The 27483-nt window shown below is 37.8% G+C and overlaps 1 pseudogene; it reads right to left on the bottom strand.

The window, feature by feature from the left end:
* Positions 1-14738: 14738 nt before the first annotated feature.
* LOC112471896 lies at positions 14739-20520 on the bottom strand (annotated as a pseudogene).
* Between the last annotated feature and the right edge of the window lie 6963 nt (positions 20521-27483).

The raw sequence follows: 27483 nt of genomic DNA, 5'->3' as shown, positions 1-27483 counted from the left end.
AGTTCTTGTTTTTATTTTTAAGTCTAGATTCCTAGGGGGTCACACCTGGTAACTATAATTTGGCGGTCAGCCAGTGATCAGTCAAATATATTTCCTTAAAGACCTTGTCTTACATGTCTTCCACCCTTTGCCAAGATCTGTGTGAGAAGGCATGCCTTCACACTTCAGCCCGTTTACAAGGCAGCCTTAGCTTTCACTTTTGCTTGCATAGGGCCTCACAATCAGCCACATGTGAGTGACTTGGGCCCTCTCCTTTTTCATTTCTTTCTTGGGTATGCACATAGCCATATATGCACAGCCCTTTAGATCCCTAGGAATATGTCAGAGCTTTTCAAAGTTCCTATAGTTGTCTCATTCTCCAGGATTTCCTTTTAAATTCCCAACCAAAGCAGTCAGATCTCTCTGTTGTCTGGAATTTAGTCAGCTTTTGGCTACTGAGCCACTGAGTTAAAGAGGGAAAGGGGATAGGAATAGCTACTAATTAAAATGCCACAAAATCTACTGTCTTACCAAAATTCAGTATTTTCACTTGGATAGATGATTTTCATTTCTTCTAAGCCTTTGGTTAATTGCGAGTTTTGAGATGATTGACTTTGGTTGGTTTGCCCATATTTTCATTGTTTTAGTGGGATAAAGAGTTCACCAAAGTCCTCACTCTGCCATTCCATTGATCTCCTATTGCTCTCATCTTTAAAAAAATATAAAACTTTCTTCATCCCATATCCCCTTGCAACTATGGCTTAATTTCTCTATTCCCCTGACAGCAAAGCTTTCCAAAAGAGTTGTCATTCTTTACTTCTTCCTAATCTTCTCTTATTCTCTGTTTGTTCATATAAAATATATTAGATATATAATAAAATAATATATACATTACATACAATAGTTATAAAGATAATAATATAATGAAAAAAGCAAACAAACAAGAAATCACAGCCTTAACCAAGAACAACAGTAATAGCATCTATCCCTGTGTCATTTTCTTTCCCATTCTCCACACCGCCTGCCAGAAATTACCACTATTCTAAGTCTTATGTTTAACATTCCCTTGCTGTTTTGATATATATTTTTTCCATATTTGTAGGGATGCTTAACCAATTATTGTTCATTTGGCTTGATTGTGAGCTTAGTAGAAAATGGTATCATACTATGTGTGGTCTTCTGTGACTTACTTTTTTTTCACTTATTATTGTGTGTCCAAAATTTACCTATGTTTTACATGTAGCTATAGCTTGCTCATTCTCCGTGCTGTATAATATTTCATTGGGTGATGGTAAAACAAATTATTCATCCATTTATCTTTTGATGGACATTTGGGTCATTTCTAGCACTTTGCTCTTATGAACATTCTTGTACATGTCTCCTAATCCACATTCGCACCCATTTTCTAACATATATACCTAGGAATGGAATTGTTGGTTAACAATACTTGTTAACATTCAGCTTGACAGGGTTCTGCCAAAATGTATTTTAAACTTGTGGTACCAATTTCTATACCTTTCAGCACTTTGTAAGAGATCCATACCCTAATCAATACTCGATATTGTCCTACTTAATTTTTGTCATTTAGTGAGTGTAAAGTAATATCTCATTGTGGACTTAATTAGCATTTTTTCAGTCACTAATGTGATTAAGCATCTTTTCATGTTTATTGGCCGCACATGTTTCTTCTTCTGTGAAATGACTATTAATATCTTTTGCCCATTTTTTAATTGGTATATTTCTCATTTATATTGATTTGTAGGAGTTATTTAATTATTTGGCTATTCATCATTTGTCAGTTATATGTGTTGAATATTTTCCCTCAGTTTGTGGCATTTTTTTTCTTTATAGTGTCTTTGTATAAGTAGAAATTCCTAATTTTAATGGAGTTGAACAAGTCAATCTTTTCCCTATTGATAGCACTTTTTGTGTTGTCTTCCCTAACTTGTGGTCTTAAAGATAGTCTTTATTTTCTTCTAATAAAAGTTTAAAAATGTACCTTTCACATTTAAGTTCTTAATGTAACTAGTATAGATTTTTATGTGGTATGAAGGTATAACATAGGGAGCCAGTTTTATTATTTTCCATGTGGATTGCCTAATGATCTGAAGTGCCACCTCTGTCATACATCAAATTTTCATATTCGTATAGATCTGTTTCTGGGATCTCTGCTATTGGCCATTTTTTGTGTCCCTGAACGAGTACTATACTACCTTAATAACTTTAGCTTCATAAATAATCTCAATATTTGATAGGGCAAAATCTTCTCATTTTATTCTTCTTCAGGAATATCATATATTCTTGGCCCTTTGTTATTTCAAACGTATTTCAGAATCAGCTTGTTATGTTCTACGAAATTATTGAAATTGCAATGAATCTATAGATCAGTTTGAAAAGAATTGGTATTTTTATTATATTGAGTCTTCCTTGCTATGAATATGATATATCCTTTCATTTAAAATAAATTTTTGAATGTCTTTTGGTAGAGCTTTACAATATTCTGAATAAGGTCTCGCGTATCTTGTATTAGATTTATCCTTTGATATTTATGATTTTTACTGCTATTAGAAATGAGATCTTATTATGTAATGTGTTTTTTTCTCTTTTGCAGGGGTATAAAAATGAATTTGATTTTTTAATATTGATATTATAGCCATTCACCTTGCTAGACTTTTATTATTTTTAATCAAACTTTTCATTTTAGAATAATTTTATAGTTATAGAAAAGTAAATAAAGAGATAGTTCAGAGAGTTCCTGTATACTCCTCATCATGGTATATTTGTCAAAACTAAGAAAGCAATATTGGTATATTACTGTAAATTAAATTTCAGACTATATGGATTTATCAGTTTTCCCACTAATGTCCTCTTTCTCTTCCAGGATCCAATTCAGAATACTGCATTGCATTTAAGTTGTCATGTCTCTTTAGTGCCCTCTGGTCTATGACAGTTTCTCAAGTCTTTCCTTGTTTTTCGTGACCTTAACACTTTTGAGGTGTACTGTAGACTGTCTCTCAATTTGGAACTGTCTGGTTTTCCTCATAATTAGACTTGGGTTGTTTTTGGAAGAAACACCAGAGTCGAAGTGCCCTTTTCATCACATCATATCAAGGGTATGTGATATCCCCATGATGTCACTGGTGATGTTTACCTTTATCACTTGGTTAAGGTGATGGTTGCCAGATTTATCCACTGTAAAGTTGCTGTTTTTCCCTTTTCATTCTCTGTTCTTTGGAATGATCTAACCCATCCTCAAAGAGAGAGAGAGGAATTAAGCTCCACCTCTGGAAGGGGGTGTATTTACGTATATTATTTGGAATTCTTCTGTAAAAAAGATTTGTTTCTTCTCCCTTATTTGCTTATTTACACATTTATGTACTTATTTATTCAGTTACTTGTTTATGTCTGTATGAACTCATGCATATTTATTTAGTACTTTGAGTTATAAATCCAATATTATGTTATTTGGCTTATTGCTCAAGCTCTAGCTCTGGCCACTGGGGGCTCTTTCATATTGGCTCCTGATTCCCTTTGACATGCCCCCACTCTTTTGGTTTCGAGCACTTTCTTACTTGCTGGCACTACCAGACGCTTCCTACTCATCTTGTATTTTACCCTAGAATCGACCATTTCTCAAGGAGTCACAGTTCTTTTTAAGTTGTCTGTATGTTCTTTTGTGTTTTCTATGTTGACAGCCATATCAGCTATAAATAATAAGACTTTTGTTTTTTCCTTTCCAATCTTTACGCCTTAAATTTATTTTTCTGGTCTTACTGAGATGGCCAGGACCTTCAGTATTGTGTTAAATAGAAAAGATGGCATTGGGCATCCTTGTCTTGTTGGATACTTTAGAGGAAGCACCATTAACTTTTCCCTATTAAGAATAAGTTCCATGTTGTTTTTCTATGCTAAGAAGTTTTTATTATTGTTTTTAAATCATCAATGGGTATTGCATTCTTTATCAAATACCTTTTCTGTTTCGATGATTATGGGTTTTTTCCCCTTCAATAATGTAGTAAATGTCATAGATTATCCTCATGTTAGACCACCTTTGCATTTCTGTTATAAATACAATTTGGTCCTGATCTTTTCCTTTTCATACAGAACTAGGTTCGGTTTGTTAATATTTGTTTAGGATTTTTGTGTTTGTGTCCATGAGTAAAACTTGTCTTTTTTTCCCTTTTTTATGCTGTCCTTATTTGCTTTTGGCCTCAAGTTCTGCTGGTATCATAGAATGAGTCAGTGTTCTTTCTTTTACAAAATTCTAGAAGATACTATGTGACTTTGGAATGATCTATTTGTTAGAATTTTCCTGTAAAACCTTCTTGGTCTGGTGTTTTCCTTTTTAATATTGAATTAATATTAAACTTCTAAATAAAGTCTTTTCAGATTTTTAAGTAAGAAACTTGAAATCTGCTTCCACGTTAATTTTATAATAGGTTTTAGGTTTGAAATGGCTACACACAAATTCTGATCAAGACTTTAATGATATATTCTTCAAAATTTTAATAGTCACCATCAACAAAAATCTTTCTGTGTACAAGTAGCTGATAAAGTATTTAAAACCAATTTTTAAATTCGTCAGAAATGTTTAACAATTGAAATAATAGCCAGCAGCTTTTCTTTGTTTCATTGACAAATATATTGTTAAAATTTCTTGTGATAATGCGATTAGATTTCAAACCACTTGAACTCTCATATTATTTCAAAATAATGATGAAGCTCTTATTTGCAGAACATGCATCACTGTTAGAACCATCACCCTGCAGCTAGCTTGGACACCATTAAAAGGGCTCATCAGCTGCAAATGGATATAAGTATCTGATATTCATGAAGACAGAGTTTCAGGGCTTCTACCTGGAGCTAAACTCTCCAGAAGTCCCTGCTTGGCCTCCCTGCACCCAACCCCACCCCAACTAGTCACAACTTGGCTGTGTGTGGTGTTTCTTGGCAACTGGAACACAGACTCCTCCTGCAGCTCCACAGGCCCCTTGTCCTCAGTGAGCAGAAGACTACAGAAGCTGGCTACTGAAGAGACTGTACAAATGATAGAGCTCCTCCTTGGTCCTGCTTAGCACACTTCCCACAGAGCAATAACAGAGTGCTGGATGTTTCTCATTCGTGCTCACCACCTGAAGGGACTTCAGAGGGATTGTCAGACCCTGTTTCACTAAGGGCCACCCTCTGAGGATCTCCACAGGAGGCTGCCCATTGAGAGAGGTGGCCTGCCTAGGGCCTCCATTGCCTTAGATTCTACATTCACCTACTTGTAATCCACATATCAACTGGAAAATTCTGCCTCTTATTTTTTGTTCATTTGTTTGTTTGGTAGGGAGAGTTTTAACTGCTACTTCAATTCCTTTAGTAGTTAAAGGACTATTCAGGATTTCTTTTTCTTCTCGAGTCAGTTTTGGTAAGTTAAAGTTTTCTAGGAATTGGTCTATTTTGTCTGCGTTCTCACATTTATTGGCATTAACTGCCCTTATTTTTTTATTCTCTGCTGTATATAACCTGTAGTTATGTCTCCTTTTTCATTGATGATATTGGTTATTTGTGCCTTCTCACTTTTTTTCTTGATCAATCTTGCCAGAGGTTTGTCTATTTTATTAGTCTTTTCAAAGAACCAACTTTTGGCTTTGTTGCTTCTCTCTATTGTGTCTTTATTTTCTATTTCTTTAATTTCTGCTCTTATATTTTTTGATCTCCTTCCTTCTACATTTTTTGGATTTATTCTGTTGTTCTTTTTCTAATTTCTTAAATTAGATACTAAGCTCATTAATTTGCAGCCTTCCCTGTTTTTTGATTTGCGCATTTAAGGATATAAATTGCCCTCTAAATACTGCTTTTCTACGAGTTCAGACATGTCGTATTTCATTACTGTTCGATTCCGAGTACTTCAACTTTTCCATCATGGTTACTTCTTTGACCTGCGAGTTATGTAGAAATGTGTTTCTAAATTTCTAAATGTTAAGCTAAATACTGTTACATATTTGAAGAGAATTGCTTCCTTTGCAATTTCTTGATTCAGTAAATTTTCACATGCTTTCTCCTCCATTTAAATGCCTGTTTTTTCCTTGGCTTATTAACCATCTCTCATTCATCTTCCATTGCCTCGCCTAAAATAAATAGATAGATAGATAGATAGATAGATAGATAGATAGATAGATAGATAATAAATAAATTTCTAAATGTTTGGGGATTTTTAAATTTATCTCTTTGTTATTGAAATCTGTCTTAGTTGCATTATGGCGAGAGTATGTGATCTGTGTGATAACAACTCTTTAAAATTTATTGAGATTTGATTTAGACTTATTATGTAATCAATATTTTTGAACTTTTCTTACATGCTTTATAAGAATGTATGTTCTCTAATTGTTGAATACAGAGTTCTACATATGTCTGTTATCAAGTTTGTAAATTATATTATGCAAATTTTCTATATACTGAATATTTTGGTTATGATACACCAATAATTGTAAGAGTTGTGTTAATATTCAACTATGATGGTGGATTTGTCCATTTCTCCTTGTAGTTCTTTTTTTAAAATTTTGTATATTTTGAGGATATTTTATTAGGAATATTCAAATTAAGAATTGTTATATATTCCTGGTAAATATGAAATGACCCTCTCTATTCCTGATAATGCATTTTTCCTTGAAGTCTATTTTATCTTTCATTAATTTAGCAACACAAGCTTTTCTTCTTGTTAGGATTTATGTAGCATATAATTTTCCATTCTTTAACTTTTCAACATTTTCATACCCTTATGTTTTAATTATATCATCTGGGAATGGCATATAGCTGGATCTTTTTTAAAAAGATAACCTGGTTATCTCTGTCTTTTAGTAGACAAATTTAATCTGTTTACATTTATTGTGATATATTTGGACTTGTTTCTACGATCCTACTTTTTTATTTCTATTTCCTACCACCGCCTTTTCTGTGTTCCATTTTTCTCTTTTCTCACCTGCTTTTTCAGTTTTGAGATTTGTTTGTTTGCTTTCTTACTCAATTTTTTTCCTCCCTACTGTTTGGAATTTACATATTCTTTTTCTATTCTTTCTGTGGTTATCCTGAAATTTTATCATGCATGTTTAATTAATAAGATCTAAAGTTAAACCATATTTTAATTTCCCTTTTGAAGAACGCAAAAACCTTCAACTGTAGTCATCCCCCCCTTGACCATATGCTATTGTTTTGAGTATGTTCTTTTTTTTTTTAACATCACAAATTCTGCATCATCGTTAGTATTATTTTATATCGACAATGTTTGTTTGGATTTACTTTCATACATTCTTGCATCTCAAACCATCATTCTGGGATCATTTTCCTTCATTATGAATACGATGTTTAGATGTTCTTTTAGTATAGATCTCTTGGTGTTAAATTCTCAGTCTTTGTTATATGTAAATGTCTTAATTTTATCTTCATTCTTAAAAGATAGTTTGTTATAGGTATTTAGAAATTTGCTATCAGTCTCATTACTGTTTTTTTTGTAAGTGTTTTTGTTTTATTCTGGCTACTTTTAAGATCTTTTCTCTCTCTTTTTAGAAGGGGATGTGCAGGGAGCACTGCAGTTTCATTTTACGATGTTTAGGCATATATTTCTTTTTCATTTATTCTACTTTGGAAATGTGCTTCATGCCTCTGGATTTGTATTTTTCATAATTTCTAGAAAATTCCCAGCCATTTCTTCAAATATTGCCTGTCTCCCATTTTTTATATATTTTCTTTCTCAGAATCCAGTCAGTCATATTTTGGACTTCCTCATTATATCCTCCATATCTCATAATATCTCATTGATATTACCTGTCTCCTTGTCTTACTGCACTTCATTCTGGGAAATTTCTTCAGATATATCTTCCAGCTTACTGATTTTTTCTTCAATTATGTCTGATCTGCTGTTTAATCTGTCCACTGAGATTTTCATTTCAACAATTGCATTTTTTTATTTGTACGAGTTCCATATATTTCACTTTCTAATCTGCCTCGTCATCCCTAATAGTCTGTTGTTGCTTGCTCATCTTTGTGTTCGCATTTCTGAAATTTTATATAATTTTTTTCAACCAGTAATCACTGTTTGCATAAGTATGACGTTATAAATATTGTTCACATCTAAAGCACATAGTACACTCTAATTATATATCCTTTCTTGTGTACCTTTTTGTTTTCCTAGTAGTTGTTTGTTTTTCTTTTGCTTAGTATTATAATATCTATCACTAATTCTTCTCTAAAATTCTTTTAAAAATCCATATCAGATTATGTCACTCTTCTGCTCAAAAATCTCCCATGGCTCTCAGCTCCCTCAGCATAAAAAACAAGCCTTCACCATAGCCCAAAAGTCTCTACACAGTCTGGTCCCCATTCCCTTTCTGACTTCATTTCCTATCACTCTCCCCATCACTCACTGTTCTCAGCCACACTGGCCTATTTGCTGTTCTGTAAACATGTCAGGTACCTTCCCTCTTCAGAGCCTTTGTACTTGCTGTTCTCACTGTCTTGAACACTCTTCCTCCCAGATAATCTGATGACTTGTCCACTCACTTACAGTATGTTCAAATGTTACCTCCCTAGAGAATCATTCCCTGACCAGCACATCTAAACTAGTCTTATTCGCCAGCACTTTCTATCCTCTTATCTTGCTTTATGTCTTATGTTTTTCTACAAAGAACTGATCACCAACTGACTTATTTTATACTTATTTATTGTGATTAGTGTTCGCCTCTCCTCAGTAGACTGTAAGCTCCACAAAGCAGGGACTTTTGTTTTATTCACTGTTGTATCTCCAATGCCAAGAAAAGTGCCAAGAACAGTGCATAGTAATATTTAATAGATGCTCAATAAATATTTGTGGCATAAACTGAATTAATTAATGTGGATTATAGAAAAAATGCATTGAGAACTAGGCTAGGCATGAAGGCCTTTCATGCCATGCTAAGGAGCTTGAATGTCATTATTCAGAAGGGTTGGGGCTGCGAAGATAGCTCCTGAGTTCTTTTGAGAAATAAGTTCACAGTTGGTAGGATGGCAACAAAGCCCAGTGTTCTCAATGACTGGCTCTATACCCTGGGGTTCCTGAAGGTGGACCTACCTCTTTCTTAAACATCCCTCAAACTGCTTTGTTGTCATGTCTGCCTATTACTTGGGGAAAACCAAAGACCCAACTCTTGCTGGACTTTCTGATCCCTTTCTCCTGCCCTGTGAGGAACAGTTTCCTGGTTCCCAGGCCAAGCAGATCATCCCGTTAGACTTTTTATGTGGTACTTGGTGGGGGTGGGGTACAGGAGTTGGTACAAAGCCTGGCACATAGTGCTATTATAATGGTGGATACCACAGGGAGGTAAGCTTTAGCTAAAAAAAAAAAAACTCCTTTGCACTGTCAAGGCTGTAACAGGTTGTGAGGTTTAGTCCTGACTTTTCCCTTAAGCACCTTGCAGACCAGTGTGGCTCCAGTGTTTCTGCCCGCCATGACTGTTTGTATACTAATTCTGTTGTCTAATGTGTAACCTACTTTCATAGTTTTTTGTCACCCAGTAATTTCATCTGAATGCCGTCAATATACACAGGGCGCTGTGGCACACCACCAGAGACCTCCCTCTCTGAGCCAGCATCAATGCATTCATCATCACTGATGTGATCATCCAACTAGTTATAATTTCATTCGAGCCAAATTGACTGACCGCCTATGTGTCAGGCCTGCTGCTCTGCACTGAGGACACAGAGATGATCAAGTTATGTTCCCAGACACAGAACCATAATTTCAGTGTGGCTAGTGTAGGAATAATGGTGGAAACAATAGACTGTGATATGCCCTGAAGAACTTACAACCCAGCTCGGGGCCAGGGAAGGCTTCTTAGAAGAGATGGCATATGAACTCGGTCTTAATAGATGAGTAAGAGTCTTCTGGATGATTAACAAGAGGAGAGGATGGCAGTCCAGGCAAAGAGTACAGCATGAGCAAAGGCCCGAAGATGGGAAGCAGCATGGTGTGCACCAGGCAGCTTAACTGCACTCACTGTTCACCTGTCTTTCTATCAGATCATCCTAAGAGACTACAGCATATACCTAAATCCAGAAGATTTTATGGCCTCCTCTAACATGCTAATCTGCTAATTCTTCAGAAAGGTAATGAAAAGTTAGACATTGCTGTTCATGAGTTTGTCCACACCAGCTTCCAATTTTCCTGGCTTCCTTATCTAGACCATGGTGTTTGTGTGACTTATTTCCTTTAGACTTCCCTGCAGTTGAGGTCATTCCCACTGTACTGAAGGTTATGGGGTCTCCCTCAGCCCCATGTGTGGAGACCTCCTTATGGAGAGATGTTTCTCTGACTCCTGACACCAACCATTGTGTAGAGAACCTCATCTTTCAAGGAATGAACAGAGCCTTCCCATCTTTTCATCAGACACTGGGATTCATCTCCTCTTGGGCTTCATTCACACCTGTAATAATCTAGGACAAGTAGGCTGTGTAGTCTGGCAGTCCCAGTTTCGAAGTGTGGTGCCCCCATTGTCTTGGTTGTGTGTCCTTACACCTGTCCTCTCTAAGCATCAGTTTTCTCATCAGTAAAATGCATCCAATACCCATTTGAACAGTTGTTGTAGGTGTTAGGGTATTTGTGAAGTACCTGGCACCTATCCACCATTTACTGATCACCGATTATTGTCACTATTAAAGGGAGAACCACATAGTGGTTAAGAACATGAGCTGTAAATCCAGACCAACCTCAATTTTGATGGCAGTTCAACTACTTACTAGTATTGTGACCTTGGTCAAGTTTTTTAACTGTTTTTAGCCTTAGTTTTAACATTTTTTAAAATGAGGGTAATGTGCCTATCTCAGAGTCGTGTGTATTATTATAGCAGTGTATAATATGCAAGGTGGGGGCCTTCATAGGCCCCAGGCCCCTCTCCAGGCTACCCTCTCCAGAAACCTCCCTCCCCAGGGGACCTACCTCTTTCCCAGTCTCCCCCCTCTCTAAGGCTGACAAAGAGGACTGAACTACGCCTCTGAGTCACAGGGCCACCTTGTTATGGGAGCTTTCTAACATTAAACTGCTCTTGTCTTTCTGGAATTAGACTCACCATTTTCATGTTATATTAAATCTTCTTTTACTCTCATCTTGGATTTGGTTTACTAACAGATTATTTAGGATTTTTACATCTTTGGTTATCTATTGTATTTGGTCAAGATTCTAGTGGGCTCATCCAATATAAATGAATTTTCTAGGAATTGGTCCAATTCATCTAAGTTTTAAAATTAATTGTATCCTCTTATTTTAAATGTCTGCTATATATTTTACATTGCTCATATTATTTATTTGTGCCTGTTCTCTTTCTTTCTTGATTATTCCCTCCAGAGACTTTTTAGCAGTTTGTCATAAAATTTTACCATACATATTTAACTTCAAGTCTAAAGTTAAATGTTATGATCCCCACACAAACAATATAAGGACTTTGTAAATCATTGTCTCACAATTTACATGTTTTTGTTGTCTACTATTTTATTTTTTTTCCTAAGGAAGTCATTAACATACACACAAAATAGACATTAACAATATTATTTTATGAGGATAGTGTTTGTTTAGATTTAAATACTTGTTTACTATTTTATTTGCTCACCTTCTTATACATCGGACCTCTTTTTGGGGCATGATTTTTTGTTTTCTTGAAATATATACTTTAGAAAATCCTTTAGTGCAGATCTCTTAACAAGAAGTTGTCTTGATCTCTATTTATCTGTAAATGCCTTTATTTACTTTATTCTTCTTGAAAGATAAGTTTGCTAGGTACTCAATTCTAAATTACCTTTTTTTCTCTTAACACTTAAAAGATACGGCACTGTTTTCTGGTTTCCATTATTGCCATTGAGAAATCAGCTGTCTAGTTAATTTGTTTTGTACGTGTTCTTCTCTGCTGCTTTGAAGATCCTTCTTTGATTATTGCTTGACTCTAAGACCTTTTTGTTGTTGTTGTTCTCTGAATGTTCCTTTTTATAGCTTCCTGATCTTTTTTCGTGAATGCAATTCTTTTTGGTCACTCTGAACACATTGTGTCTTTTTTTTTTTTTAAGTTTTCTTTTCCCTGCATGGTTTTTGTTTTCCAAATATATATATCTAGGTATCAACATCAGTGAAAAATTCTGACTGATGCCAGATTTGGCCAAAGGCTCCACAGACACCAAAGATATGACATATTCTGAAGCTTTAGAGTTCGTATAAATAGTAGAGGTCGGGATGGGCAGGGGCCCCATACTAGTGTGCAAGCATAGGTCAGTGCCATAGTTCTTTCACTTTGCAGTGGACTCTAGCGCCAGACTACCTGAGTTCAAACCCCAGATTTTCCATTTTACAGCTGGACAAGTCACTTAACCTCTACATTCTTTAGTTTAATCTTATGTAAAAATAGCAATAATAATAGTACTTACTTCATAGGCTGATTGAGGGTATTAAATGAGTTAATATATAGGACGTGTTTAAAATAGAGTCTGGCACATAGTAAACACTCCATACGTGTTTGCTGTTATTACCATTATTATTTTTGTACTGAGGGAATTGAAGGGAGAAGAGTTTCTGTGGTGCCATGAGGAAAGCACAGAGTAAGTATATCCTACCTTATGTGTTCCCCCAATATCTTGGAAACAAAAGCCATTCACAAAAAATACAAGGTCAGGAATCTGAAGCGATTATATGGGCAACTTAGTGTGTGGGATATCAAGTTCATTAGGTAGTCAGAATGAGATAGGATTCTTCAGTGGGAAAGCAAGAAGCAATGTTTAAGGGTGGGCCCCTCTTGCAAAGTGTCCAGTGTTGGCTATTTCCTCATTGGAGCACAGCAATACTAAGTGGGGAGCAGTGACAGTGAGAGGTTAATTTAGGATATTGATTTCCTAAGCATTAGTAATGTTTTTCTCTTCAGAACAAACCAGTCAGGTATTAAGAGGCTTTAAAGGGTGCGATGGCACTTCAGGCTGTGGACAAACATCTGTTGAGGGGCAGGGCTACTGCCACGAGTTGATTCACACTCTCACAGGTAGGACCAACTACATCAAAAATGCTTTCAGTCTCTGCTCTAAATTCCTTTAGGTCCTCTCTGAGTTTGGGAAAAGTTCCAGTCTCAGTAACCATCACAGACATAATTTAGAGGATATGGATAAGACTAGTGGGTCATACTAAAAATAAGTGGTTGGTGGATAGGCAAATATGAAGAAACTGTCAAAAGTGAAAGTTCAAAAGATGTGAAATTTTTCAACAAAACTGTATCAACTCTAACAATATATTGAAAAGATAAAATATCAAAATCAGATGGGGTTTATCTCAGGAATACAGGGTTGGTTTAACATTAGAAAATCAATCAATGTAATTCACCATGTTAACGAACCAAAAAAAAAAAAGAAAATCCCACATGATCATTGCAATAAATGCAGAAAAGCATTTGACAAAATTCAGTACCCATTCCTGATTTAAAAAAGAAAAGAAAAGAAAGGAAAAGAAAAGAAAAGAACCTCTTGACAAACTAGGAATAGAAGGGAACTTCCTTGATCTGATAGAGGCCATCTACAAAAAAACCTATAGCTAACATGATATTTAGTGGTGAAGGACTGACTATTTACACCCCCAAGATCAGAAACAAGACAGGGCCGTCCACTTTCACTGCTTCTATTCAGCATTATACTGGAAGTTCTTGCCAGTGCAATGAGGCAAGAAAAAGAAAATGCATCCAGATCGGAAAGGAAGAAGTAAAACCATATTTGAAAATGATATGATTGTCTATGTAGAAAATCCAATGGAATCTACCAAACAACAACAACAACAAAGCACTACTAGAACTAATAAGTCAAGCTGCAGGCTACAAAATCAAAATAAACAAAACAATTGTATTTACTAGCTGTATATAGCAATGAACAATTGGACAGAGAAATTTTTAAAATTCTAGTTACAGTAAATCTAAAAAATAAATCTGACAAAAATAAATCTGACAAGCTGATCCTAAAATTCACATGGAAATACAAAGGCACTATAGTGCCTGACACAGAATACCGAAGCCCTGATTAGGGTCTGTGATTCCCACAGAATCAGGACTATCAGTGGAGCCCACATAGAAAGGAAAAACAGTGATGGGGAGGCGGTGCATCCACAAACAGGTCTACAAAGGATATGAACAAGCAATTTCCTGAAGTGGAAAACCTAAAAAGCTAACAGGCATAAGAAAAGATGCTCAAATGCATTAATTATCAGAAAAAAATACAAAATAAAACTACAGTAAACTTTCACTTTAGATGTCATAGATGAGCAAAATTTTAGAAAATTGAATCATATCAAGTACTGTAGTGGGAATGTGGGGACATCGGGAGCCTCATGCATTTCTAGTGGTAGTGGGGACTTTGGCAGCCATCCCATAGATGAATGTGGCAGTGTATAGTCAAATTCAGTATCCCCGTGAGCCCTCTGAAGAAATTCTCACACAGATCCAGAAAGGGTCATGTAGAAGAATGTTTACTATGGTGTGGTTTGCAATAGTGGGGAGTCGGAGGCGTTTTGAGTGCCCGTCACTGGGAGAGTACACAGGGAAATAAGGAATGCACGCCAGTCAGCCTTTCAGCATTTAGATGAGTTAGATGTACACAGAGCAACAGTGATGATCTTCAGCACTTAGCACTGAGCAAAAAAGAATAAGCCATATAACGAAACACTCCACAGAAGTTACAAATGCATGCACATACACTCCAGATATACATCTTATAAGAACTCACAAACAAAAGGATATAGGTTAAACACATTCAAAGATATGCTTGTGCGGCAGGGTTTGAGGAGGAATGGGAGTGTGGATAATAGGGAATAAACAAAGCAAGAAAGGAAGAAAGAAAAAATGTATATTCCCTTGTTTTAGGTCACCTACTCTTCATGGCATTTATCCTTTTTAGTATCTGCTCTTTGCTAAGGAAGAAACAGCCCCACCTGTCCTCTGTTAACCTGAGGACAGAATGCCCAGGTGAACCTGCCTCAGAGTATCGTAGTTATTGACTAACCTTGACCATGTGCTGTGAAGCACCTGCACGCCCTCCCTCCAAGCACTGCAGCAGCCTGGATCAGGTATAGACATGCATTCCTCCCCAGAGAGGTTATCTGCTGTCATCTACTCTTGAGGGGACGGAGAGCCATGAGGAGATTAGAAGTAGAGAAGTCAGAGGGGCCTACACCCCGTCAAACTCTTATTACCAGACAACGCATTTCTGGTCCACACAACAGCCCCACTGGTGCCCTGACTGTGGTGAGCCCTGTGTCTGTTTTCCTGGACTCATGCATGACCTCACCCACTGACTTCCCCAGAAGCAGCTCTTATAAACTCTTAGGGAAGCTGAAGCCAGACTGTGACTGAAAGACTATTCAGCTCATCCTCTCTTGGGCATGTTCACCTAAGAATAACTTTCACCTAAGAGCAGGGTGTGTACTTGCCACTCAGGTTTTCAAAACAAAACAACATATTGTTTAGGGATATGTACATGGGAGGCAAAACTTTGAAGAAAAGCAAAAGATTGAGAACATCAAGTTCAGGATAATGGTTTCTTCTGGGGCAGGGATGAAAGTATGTGAAGGAGGCTTCTAAAATACTGTTAATGTTCTAGCTCTTAACCTGGTTGGTAGGTATATGGGCATTTTATTATTCTTCCTTAAACTGCACAAGTTTTAGAAACTTTATGTTGAATGCATTTAAAGTTTTAAAAGAAACACAGTTTCGAACCCGATAACATGTACACCTGACAGAACACATAGAATCAAAGAGAATCACAATTAACACATCAAAATATCTGCCAGTGGAGGGAGAGGGTTAGAAATGGGAGTGATGAATGAGGAGAAAATGGAATGCATGAATAAATAAATAAAAATATATACACGATCAGAGATAATAATGTGATATGACTGTGGAGTAGTTTCCTCTGCCTTCTGCACCTGAATATTGAATGTGATGAAGAAGCTGGGCCTTATTAAATCTGATTGGTCCAAAACCAGTAGGTGCAAAGCCAAATCACATGAATACTCAAAAGATTATTATAATCAAGTGAATCATTGCTACAGAAGATTTTCCAAAATGGAGGATTTTGAAGGCCCCTCTAAGTGGTCATTTCTCCGGTTTCACCTGTGGACTGCTGCCCAACGTTCCTGAAGGATTCTAAATGTAGCCCTTGGCTTCTCAGCCCATTTCATAATAAAACACAAAAACCAGTGAAGAAAGCAGAAGATTAAACTGGTGTCCCTCAGAAGAAGTACAGACCCATGTAGGACTGTGTCTTGGAAATTGCCTCTATAGTTTAAAACAAAAACAGAAACATGGCTGTTGGAAAAATGAGTGCTTAAGTAAACCTCAGCCATCCTTAGCCTAGAAAAGCATCGGAGGTTACCCTGGGTCTACTCAGATCACCCTTAGCCACACTATACCTTCTTTTGTCCTCCAATCCTAGCATCCCTGTCTCCATTGTTGAGCATTTCACCCTTGACACTTAGGCTGCCTGTTCTGCCCTGTCTCCCCATGCTTGGTTTGCTCTTTCAGATTGGTGGTTTGCCAATAATCCCTTATCTTGTGAAATGGCTCCTTATTACCATATTCCTCAGTGAGGTATGTGTCTTCTTGCCTAACCCCTATGTATCTACTAACATATCGGGTACACATATTCCTTGCAAATTAAACAGTAATATGCTGTAAGCCAGTTTGAGTATAACTGGACCTCCCTATGCCATCTGTAACAACCTGGTCTGACCCACAATAGCCAACGTTTTGGGTTGAGCCCTTGCAGAAGTCCTAGTCAACTTGTGCCAGCTGACCTTAAGGAAGGCCAGCCGACACTCTCATTAAAGTTACACAGCACATGTTACCGCCTTCCTGTCCCAGTGCCCACCTTCAAAATTGGCAGAAGATGGAAGAAAGCCTGTCATCAATGTCCTCTTAAAACTGGGTGTCATAAGGCCAACTCAGAGTCTATGCAATAGTCCCGTATGCCTGGTAAGAAAGTCAGGCAAATTTATATCTAAGAGTAGACAGGTCGGCCCCCATGTTCAGGACCCATATCACATTAATGAATATGTCACTCCTTTCATCCCAGAGTTCTGAACCCACAATCATCAGGCTTCTTTGAGGTTGATATCTGACCAACACTTTGCTTCTCTGTCTCAGGACACCCCCAATTCCCTAAAACTGTGTCCTCTCCCACTTTCAGCAACAGATAACTTGGACTGCCCTTCCTGGGCCCCGCCATCTCTAAGGAAACTAGACAGTGTTCTTTTGGTCCTCAGTGTGCCTCACTGTCACCTGAGAGCAGTATGTCTCAACTCATTGAACCTAATGTACTTTTTACTATCTTGAAATGGAATTCAATAATAATGGAACCCACCCGTACACATAGTTCTCTTTTTCTTTTTTTCCAACAGCACTGTGCAGTTTTATTAACCATTCAGGTACAGTAGCATCTAGTAAGATTGGGACAGAACGGGAATTTAAAAGCGAATAGACATTCAGCATCTGACAATTTGAAAGAAGCCACTACATACCCTTTTCACAAACATGTTTTCACAGAGCCAATACAGTAATAGCCGTTGACCCAGTACACCAATGTACTGAAGTAGAAAAGATACAACAAGAAAAAATACCTACATTAGAAAGACTTCAACACTTCAGAAAAGTAGTAAAACACTTAGTTTCTCCTCTTTAGCCCCCAAAACAACATCATACAGATTGAATCTGCCTATAGTCCTACATCAGCTTCTAGAATATTTGTCAGGAGGGCAAAAATAAAATGACACTGGCCAGTACAGTCTTTAGATATTTAGAAAGAGGAGGGGAAGAAAGTTCTTAGAACAAATTAGTCAGTTTCGGTCTCATCAGCAGGATCTTTGGATTCTTTGCTTTTCCACACTTCTTCAATGTGCTTGTCCTTCTCTCGCAAACGCTCCAGTTTGGCAGCCATTTGCACCTCTCAGTTCTCTTTGTTGGCTTCCATTTTGTGAGTCATTTCTCTTCTGCTATTTTACTGAAGTTGTTTTCTTCAATTGCTTTCTGAAGCACTTCTTTCTCGTGCTCTCATTTCTCAGCCAGCTGTTTCAAGACCTCAGCTTCATGGGACTTGTGTCTTTCTTCTGCAGCTTGTCATTTCTTCTGAATTTCCTCCAGGGAAAGATCCTTCTTTGGAGGAGAAAGAGGGAATTCTGGGACAGTTCTTTTGATCAAGGGCTGAGAATCAGCTCAAAAGCCTGGCCTGAAGCATTCTTCTTCAGTTCTTTCACCTGGATATCAGAAGACGCCATGGTGAACAGAAGACAAGAGACTGACAGTGCGTATTCTACACCATGGGTCCCCAACCCCCGATCCGTGGCCTATTAGGAACTGGGCCTCACAGCAGGAGGTGAGCAGCAGGTGAGCAAACAAAGCTTCATCTGTATTTGCAGCTGCCAACACTAGCATCACCGCCTCGGCTCCACCTCAGATCATTAGGCATTAGATTCTCAGCACCGGTCCCTGGTGCCAAAAAGGTTGGGGACCGCTGTTTTGCACAATCCACTGGCAAGGAAAGTCCTGCTTGGTCCAAGCTGCCTGGCCACACTCTTACACATAGTTCTTAAAAATCAAGATAATGCACTAACTTCAACATAAAGGGAATGTACCACGTGCCTTTACTGCATTAATTGAGCTAATCTGATGACTTTTATCCTTTAGACCAGTTATATGGTGAGTCTTGATGTTGAACCATAACATCCTTATATTCCTGGTCATCATCTGTACTTTTGAATACATTGTTAATGTCTGTTAGCTAACATTTTATTTGAGATTTTTGTTTCATAAATAAAATGGCCCGAAGATTTTTTTTTATGGGTTCTCCTTATCTGGTTTTTCAATCTAGGTTACACTAGGCTTAAAAAAATGAAATGGATAGGTTTCACTCATTTATTACTATGCATAAGTTCCCACACTTGAAAGTTTGCCAAAACTCACCTATAAAACCAACTGGGGTTTTGAAAGAGGGGAGTTCTTTGACTACCATTTCAGTTTCCTTAACTCTCACTGGACTATTTAAGGCCTCCCTTTTTGTGCCAATTTTAGCGTGTTATATTTTTTCTAAGAATGTATCCTTTTCATCTGGGTTTTTTAATTCATTGGCATATCATTTATAATTCTCTTTTTTAAAAAATGTATTTCATCCATAGTTATTACCCCCTTTTCATTCTGTATCTTAGTTTTTAAATTTTCTCTTTGTTTTTTTCTTGCTCACTCTTGTCATTGGTCTCTTTCCCATATTAGTCTTTTCAAAGACCAGCTTTGGTTTGGTCAGTTTTCGCTATTGTCTTTTGTTCTCTATTTCATTTATTTCTGCTCTATCATTGTTATTTTTTTCTTGTTTCTTTGAATTTAGTAATAGAAACAGTGTGGTACTGGCGCAAAAATAGAAAAGTAGACCAATAGAATAGCATAGATACAGACTTGTTTATATAGAGCCTAGTGTATAATAAATCAATGGAGAAAGGGTAGTTGTTTAGTTGCTAGTGTTGAAAAACTGACATGGAGAAAAATAGAACCAGATCCCTACCTCACACCACATACAAAAATGGACTAGATAGAGGACCTAAATGTGAGAGATAAAACTATAATGTTACTAGGAGAAATTGTAAGATGATATCTTCGTGACCTAGTGGCTTGGAATGACTTACTAGATGAAACTTCAAGACTATAATCCACATGGTAAAGAGATGATTAATTTGATTACATCAAAAATAAGGTTTTGTGCTTGATGAAAGACACTGTGGACAAAGGGAAAAGATAATATACAGATTGGAAGAGGATATTCGTAATGTCTAAATCAACAAGGGACTTAATATCTATAATATACAAAGATCTCCTGTGAATCAACAAGAAGAGAACACCACTACCAATAGAAAATTGAGCAAAGCACAGAACAGGGAATTTGTAGAAGAAGAAATTTGAGAATCCAACAGTATATGATGAGGTATTCAAGATCATTGAAAATCTGAGAAAATAACAGTGGCATATGACTTTACATCTATAAAGCTGACAAAATTAGAAAATAATAATGCCAAGTGCTGGTGGGGATGCGAGGACCTACAAACCCACCTGCATGGCTGATGGGAGTGTGTACTTGCATAGACATTCTGAAGGACCATCTGGCAGTACCTTGTCAAATGAAATATGCCCTTGAGTATGCTAAATCCCAGGGAAAGAAACATATATAAGGGTGTTCATTGCAGCATTAAGCCCAAAAAGAAAAGGCAAAAAACTAAATATATATCTCAAATTAGAAGCTTCCAAGGGCAAAAATACAAGCTCTCATTGGTTAAAGTGGAGTTTCCCAATCCAAGTGCTCAGATACCCTACAGTACTGCAGATGGGTTCCAGGGATAGGAGTTATTGATAGCTGTAATTTTAAAAGTAATGATAAATGTTTTTTAAAAATATCCCTAACGCACATTTACAACTGTTTTTTTTTTACCAGTTTTAAAATATTTTGAAGCTATATTCGAATAGTACAATATTCACATGGTTCTGTCTGTGAACTTCTAGATCCAGTGATGATTATGCTGACATGAAAGATGTAATGTGCAGCTCCCACTATCAGAGAACAGCTCTTCACAGGCTGCACTGTGCAGCACTCCTCTGGGAACTGGTCCACTTAATCAGATTTTTAATTTGCTCCTACTCATCAAGATGTTTTGTGTGCATATGTATAATATTTAAATTTTTATTACATTCAATGTGTTCTTTTTACAACTTTTTTTTAAGTAATAGAAGTTGTAGAAGATATATCTTTATCAGAATCATCAGCATCTATTACTAGGTGCTGCTAAAAGGAACATAATTGATTTTGTTAATTTTCTCAGTTGTTATTTCCCCATTTTCTCTTCCCTTCCCCCCTCCCTCCCTTCCTTCATCCTTTTTTCTTTCTAATTACTTTCTCTCTCTCACTCTCCCCACAAATTTTCTTTCTCCCCATCTCTCAGTGTTATTGAATTTTGATGTTAACAACCATATGCTGGTTTTCGATGGAATTTCATTCTGAATTATTATTTCCTTTTAGAAAAAAATATGAAAACATAATAGTGGAATTATCTAATTAAATTGATTAATTAGAGTGAGCTGATTATAGGCTCGTGAAACTTCAAAAAAATCTGTTATTCAAAACATGTTCATATGTGAGTATAAGTAATATTTATTTTGAATACTTAGAACTTTTAGAATTTTCATTATCAAATTAACCAAAATTAATATTTTATTTACCACATGTGGGTTTCTAAAATTTCAATGACATTTATCTTAAAGTACTTTTAATGCATCCTAATATTAAAAATCATTTTTTAAACCTAACATATAAATAGATTTAATTTATACAAACATTTCCAAATCTGTATTAGCTAGGGTTCTCCAGAGAAACAGAACCAACAGAATGTATATACAGAACGAGATTTATTATAAAGAATTAGCTCATGCAATTATGGACACTGACAAGCCCCAAGATCTGTAGGGTGAATTGGCAAGCTGGAGACTCAGGGGAATCAATGGTGTAGTTCCAGCCCAAAGGCCAGCAGGCTTGAGACACAGAAAGTGCTAATGTTTCATTTCAGATCCAAAGGCAAGGCAAAGCTAATGTCCCGTTTCAAAGGCAGTCAAGCAAAAAGAATTTTTCCTTACCCTGGGGAAGTTCTACTTTTTTGGTCTGTTCAAGTCTTTAATAGATTGGATGAGGCCCACTAACGTTAGGGAGGGCAATCTGCTTTACTCAGTCTACCAATTTAAATGTTGATACCATCCCAAAGCACCCTAACGGAAACACCCAGAATAATGTTTGGCCAATTAGCTGGCAGTCTGTTAGCCAGTTAGGTTGACACATAGAATTAACCATTACAAGTTTATCTCCTGTCAACTTGACACTCATATGCATCTTGTTAAACCATACTTAATTGCCAAATGAAAACAATAACAAAGTCAAACTTATACCTTACACGATGCAACTGTCCTATGTACAACAAAAAATGCATTAACCCCTTCCCCAAAAGTCCTTGAGTAATGTTTACTCTTTTTTTTTGATATCTCGTAACTTATATACCATGATATAAAGTTGATGATATTTAAATACTATGATATAAAGTCAGTACATCTTATGTTATATGATAAGGGGATAAGAGAAGGAAGAAAACAAGGATATATATATGCTATGAGATAAATAGTATATACACACACATACACGCAAATATATTTATATTAAAATAAGGAGAAAATAGTCATGACAATTACAGTCCTAATTTCCATAAATTGTCACATGGTTATAGTTGGTATTTATAACCACCTTCGTTCACTACCCATTCCATATTCCCTTCGCCTTCAGGAAGCACCTCGGCTGGTCGTGGTTCTTTAGCTGGTGGGGTGGCCCAAACTTTTGTTCCTGAAGGGTCAGGGCAACTAGTAGTCTTGCCTGAGTTAGGTTTTGTAGTTTTCCATTGACTTTAACTACAGGGCACGGTAATACTAAGAGATGCCTAAGGGATGGCCTGTATTCCAGACGTACTCTTCTTCACCTCCAGTGTAGAGTAGCAGTCCAGTTTCCCCTTGGTGGTCAGGATCAGCCACCCCAGCCAACACAGTACCTATCTATTCAGAGGCATGAGGAGCCCAAAGCATCCAGGTGGCAGTCTTAACTTCTAGTTCAATGGAATTATTGTTGTGTCTCCTGAAGGAAGAAGCAATCCTCCCTTTGGAACTAAGACTTCTAGGCCAGCAGGGCATAAGGTCATGGGAACAGGAAGCAAAAGTTTTGCTAGTGGGTCATTAGGATAATAATGAGTGATGCCACTCCCATTTCCTTCCCTTGATTCCTGACTGTGGGAGAAATAGCACCATATGTTGGATGTTGATTCACAGCAGTAGTCCATGTTGCTGACCCCATGCATATCCTCCATTCTTGCCACCACGACCACTTTGTTCATGAGCCCGTTGGGTGATGACAGGGGTGGCTAAGAAAGAGACTGTTATCCACTGAATGGGTCATCCTATTCACTTGATTTTTAAAATCTTCCTCTGCTGAGGTCACCCTTCGGTGAGCATTCACATAAAACACAAATATCTTCATGTTTTTCCTACCATTCAGAGAGATCTGTCCACATACTTCTTCAAATTTCCTCGTCACCAATTTTCCAATCATGTTTTGTCTAAATCCCTGACCACCTAGCCAAACATTGCCCACAGTCCATGGATTGGTTTAGATCTCACATTTGGATATTTCTCCTTCCAAAGTGAACATTCAGGTATGCTGCCCAAAGTGCCCACTTGAAGGAGTTCTCTTCACCACTGTCCCTCAGGGATGTCCCAGATTGGGGCTGTAGTGATACAGCTGTTCACTTTTAGGTAGTGCATGTATATCCTGGAGAACCATCAGTAAACCAGGCCCAAATCCTCTCTTTCTCTGGCAACTGATTTTGGGGAACTCCCCATGAGGCCATAGGTACAGGCTGGAGGAGAGAAGGCAGTGTGGCAGGAACAGAGACCATGGGCATTTGGGCCACTTCTTCTTGTAACTTGTTCTTTCAGTGCCTTCTCATACCTGATCATGCATATACCACTTTCATTTCATGATAGAGTGTTGCTGTGCACACTCAACTTTATAGTTTGGTGAATCAGATAACACCCAGTTCATGATGGCCAGCTCAGGTTGCTTGGTAACTTGGTGGGCCACAGTTGAGTGTTCGGTCTCTACTAAGGCCCAGTTGCTGGCCAAGAGCTGTTTCTTCAAAGGAGAGTAATGATCTGTGATTGGTGCAGGACCCAGCTCTAACATCCTAGGTGCCTGCACTGTGATTCACCTATAGGGGCCTGCCACAGGCTCCGGACAGCATCGCTCTCTGCCACTGACACTATAGGCACCAGTGAATCTGCTGGATCATATCGTCCAGTGGCAGAGCGGCTTGCACAGCAGCTTGGACTGGTCACACAGCCTTCTCTTGTCCTGGACCCTACTCAAAACTAGCAGCCTTTTAGGTCACGTCAATGGCCAGAGTGACACACCCACATGAGGCATATGCTGCCCTTATAATGCATACAGGCTCACTAGGCATCGTCCCTCTTTCTTGGTTGTAGAATGGGCTGGATGCTACCATTTACTCTTCACCTTAGGCAGGATGTCTCAACGTGCCCCACGCCACTAGACCCCTAGAAATTTCACTGAGGTAGAAGATGCCTGAATGTCAGGTTTATCTCCCATCCCCTGACACAAATATCACACCAATAAGTCTAGAGAGGTTGCTACCTCTTGCTTACAAGGTCCGGTCAGGATAATGCCATCAGTGTAATGTTCCCACGTGATATCTTGTGGAAGGGAAAGTTGATCAAGGGGAACTAAGATGATGACATTATGAACTAAAATTGTGACGAAATTATGAACTAAAAGGTGAACTAAATTATGATGCAGGGCTGGAGAACCAATACGCCCCTGAGGTAGGACAGTAAAGGTGTATTGCTGGCCTTGGAAGCTGGAAGCAAACTGCTTCTAGTGGACCTTACAGACAGGGTTGAAGAAAAAGGCATTTGCCAGATCAATACCGGCATACCAGGTATCAGGGGATGTATAATGTGGTTGCAATGAAACCACTTCTGGTGTAACAGCTGCAATTGGAGTCACCACTTGCTCAAGCTGACAGTAACGCGCTGTCATTCTCCAAGATCCATCCGTCTTCTGCGCAGGTCAACTACGAGAGCTGAGCAGGCATATGGTGAGAATCAGCACCCCTGCATCTTTCAAGTCCTTGGTGGTACTAATTTCTGCAGTCCCTCCAGGGACACAATACTACGCTTGATTTACTACTATATTCCTTGGTGGAGGCCTTTCCATAATAGCCCTTACTCTGTAGGTCAGAGAACGAGTGTGAGGATTCTACGAACTGCTGAGTATGTGTATTCCAATTATGCATTCGAAATTGGTGAAATAAACACAAGATGGGTTTGGGGACCAACGGGGCCCACTGTGAGATGGACCTGACCTACAACTCCATTGATCACCTGACCTCCATAAATAGCTACTCTGCCTGGAGGACCACAGTGATGTTTGGGGTCTTCTGGAATTAGTTTCAGTTCAGAGTCAGTGTCCATTGGTCCCCCCGAAATCTGATTATTTCCTTTTACCCAATGCATAGTTACCCTGGTAAAAGGCTATAGTTCCTTTGAGAAAGGTTGAGAGAACGATTGACAGTATAAATTTTTGGCAGTGTTCCTCAAGGAGACCTGGCCTTAACATTCCAACTTTCAGGATCCTATTCCTTCCCCATCAATGCCCTCACTTTGACAATAGACACTGTGAGGCTGGGAGCTTAACTTGCATTATAATTCAGCCAGTTGCATGATGAGATTCTGGGTTTGGTTTTCAGCAATCTCAGCTTTCCAGCTCTCCTTTAGGGCACACATAGAAACTTTCCAGTCATTTGTGTGCCCTTGAGCTGGAAATTCTAATCCTGGAGCTCATCCTTTTTTTTTTTTTTACTACTTTGTCCAGAGAGATTAGGAACAATCAGCCAATCTCAATATATTCCTTAGTTTTCCAAAACTGTTCAGCAGTTTATCATATATACAGTCATCCATATCCTTGCTTCTAATAAGGGGTTGATTATGAATATCCAATGGAGATATTTTGAGTATCTCCATAGTCCATGTCATGGACTTTCAATGCTCTATTTACCACTAGAAATAGAGTCATTAGCGTCTTTAATCATATCAGAGAACCAATTCCAGAAGCCTCAGAACTAATTCAGAAGATTCATCCTTAAAATCTGGTTCCTCTAAAACCACTGTCAGTCCCCGGATCTGCATTTGTCAAGGTTCTTCAGAGCAACAAAACCGATGTGATGTGTATATATATAGAGAAAAAGATTTATTATAAAGAATTGTCTCCTACAACACGGAGGCTGATAAAAGCCCCAAGATCTGCAGGATGAGTTGACGAGTGGGAGACCAGGGATATTGATGGTGTAGTTCCAGTACAAAGGCCTGCAGACTCAGGAAGAGCCATTGTTTCATTTGAGTCTGAAGGGAGGAAAAGATGATGTCCCAGCTTGAAGGTGGTCAGACAGAAAGAACTCTCTCATATTCTAGGGAGAGTCAGCCTTTTTGTTCTATCAGGCCTTCGATTGATTGGATGAGGCCCCACCCACATTAAGGAGAGCGATCTGCTTTACTCAGTCTACTGATTTGTTAATCTCATCCAAACAACACCTACACAGAAACACCCAGAGTGTTTGACGAAATACCTGGGCAACCCATGGCCCAGTAAAGTTGACACATCAAATTAACCATCACAATATGATAATGGACAACTTTTGGAGTAATGCTGCAATGTCACCGTATTTTTAAGAGCAGCTCCATGTCCATGAGTAATGTTCATGTCATGAGGATCATCTCAAATTTGGGTGTGGGTGCCCAACAAGCCCCCATTCCTCAGCCTAAATATCTGATTTGCATGGAAAATTATTGAGAGAAGCAACAATGCCAAGTAGATGATTCCAGGTTAAAATATTCCAGCAAATATTTCATGAATTCTTTTTCATTTTGGAGCAATCACGAAGTTAAAGTTGCAAGAATAGTACAGAGAACATTTTTCCTGAACAATTTGAGAACAAGTTACAGGCCTAGTGCCCCCTCACCTCTGAATATTTTAATGTACTTTTCTACATACAGGGACATTTTCCTACTTAGCTACGATACAACCATCAATGTCATGAAATTGATGTTGATGCTTCACTACCACCTAATTCTCATATCCCATTAAAATGTCACCAGTTATCCTAATAATGTCCTATAATTTATAGCAAAGGACCTAATCCAGGATCATGTGTTACATTTTTACGAATATTTTGAAACAAGTCTGGGTAGTGAGGGAGGCCACAATGATAGGAGGATGTAAAGGCCTTGCATCTAGAGTTTTTTCTGAAAACCCTGATTCCAGTAATACATTGTTTTATTTATTGTTTTATACAGAAGAGGCTTCATCTGTAAGAGTTTGCCTCTTGATCCAATTTCTATGAGAAATGGTACTATTGATATGGTAAATCTGATTAAACAAAAGGCACTACCCTCCCACCTGTTTTCAGCTTTGTGTAAGGACAAGGAATCAGAACATCCCTCTCTGCTGTTCCATAGTGTGTGAGCTGATCTAAAGGAAGAATATTTTCAAAAGTTTGTGAGCAAAAGTAAAAACTAATTTTTTTTCCATGAACAAGTCTCACCTGGCAGATTTGTGGAAAGATTTGCTGACTTTTGGGGTCTCTGAATATACTTTATAGAAATTTGGAAGGACCATGTGAAAATAGATTAATGTGAAGTGACAAAGTTTTGGGGGTTCGAAGCAAAAATTCAGCTTTGGAAAAGTGAGGTTGTGCTTGGCTGTGAGCATTTAACAAAAAGTGATGTTAAAAATCATTCCTTGGTAATGTTGGTGTTATAATTTGGATCATAAAAAAAATTAAAAGAG

Source organism: Pteropus alecto, unplaced genomic scaffold (genome assembly GCF_000325575.1).
Source record: "Pteropus alecto unplaced genomic scaffold, ASM32557v1 scaffold159, whole genome shotgun sequence".
Classification (NCBI taxonomy): Eukaryota; Metazoa; Chordata; class Mammalia; order Chiroptera; family Pteropodidae; genus Pteropus; species Pteropus alecto.
Note: the sequence above shows the minus strand (reverse complement) of the source record. Positions and strands in the feature narration are given on the sequence as shown.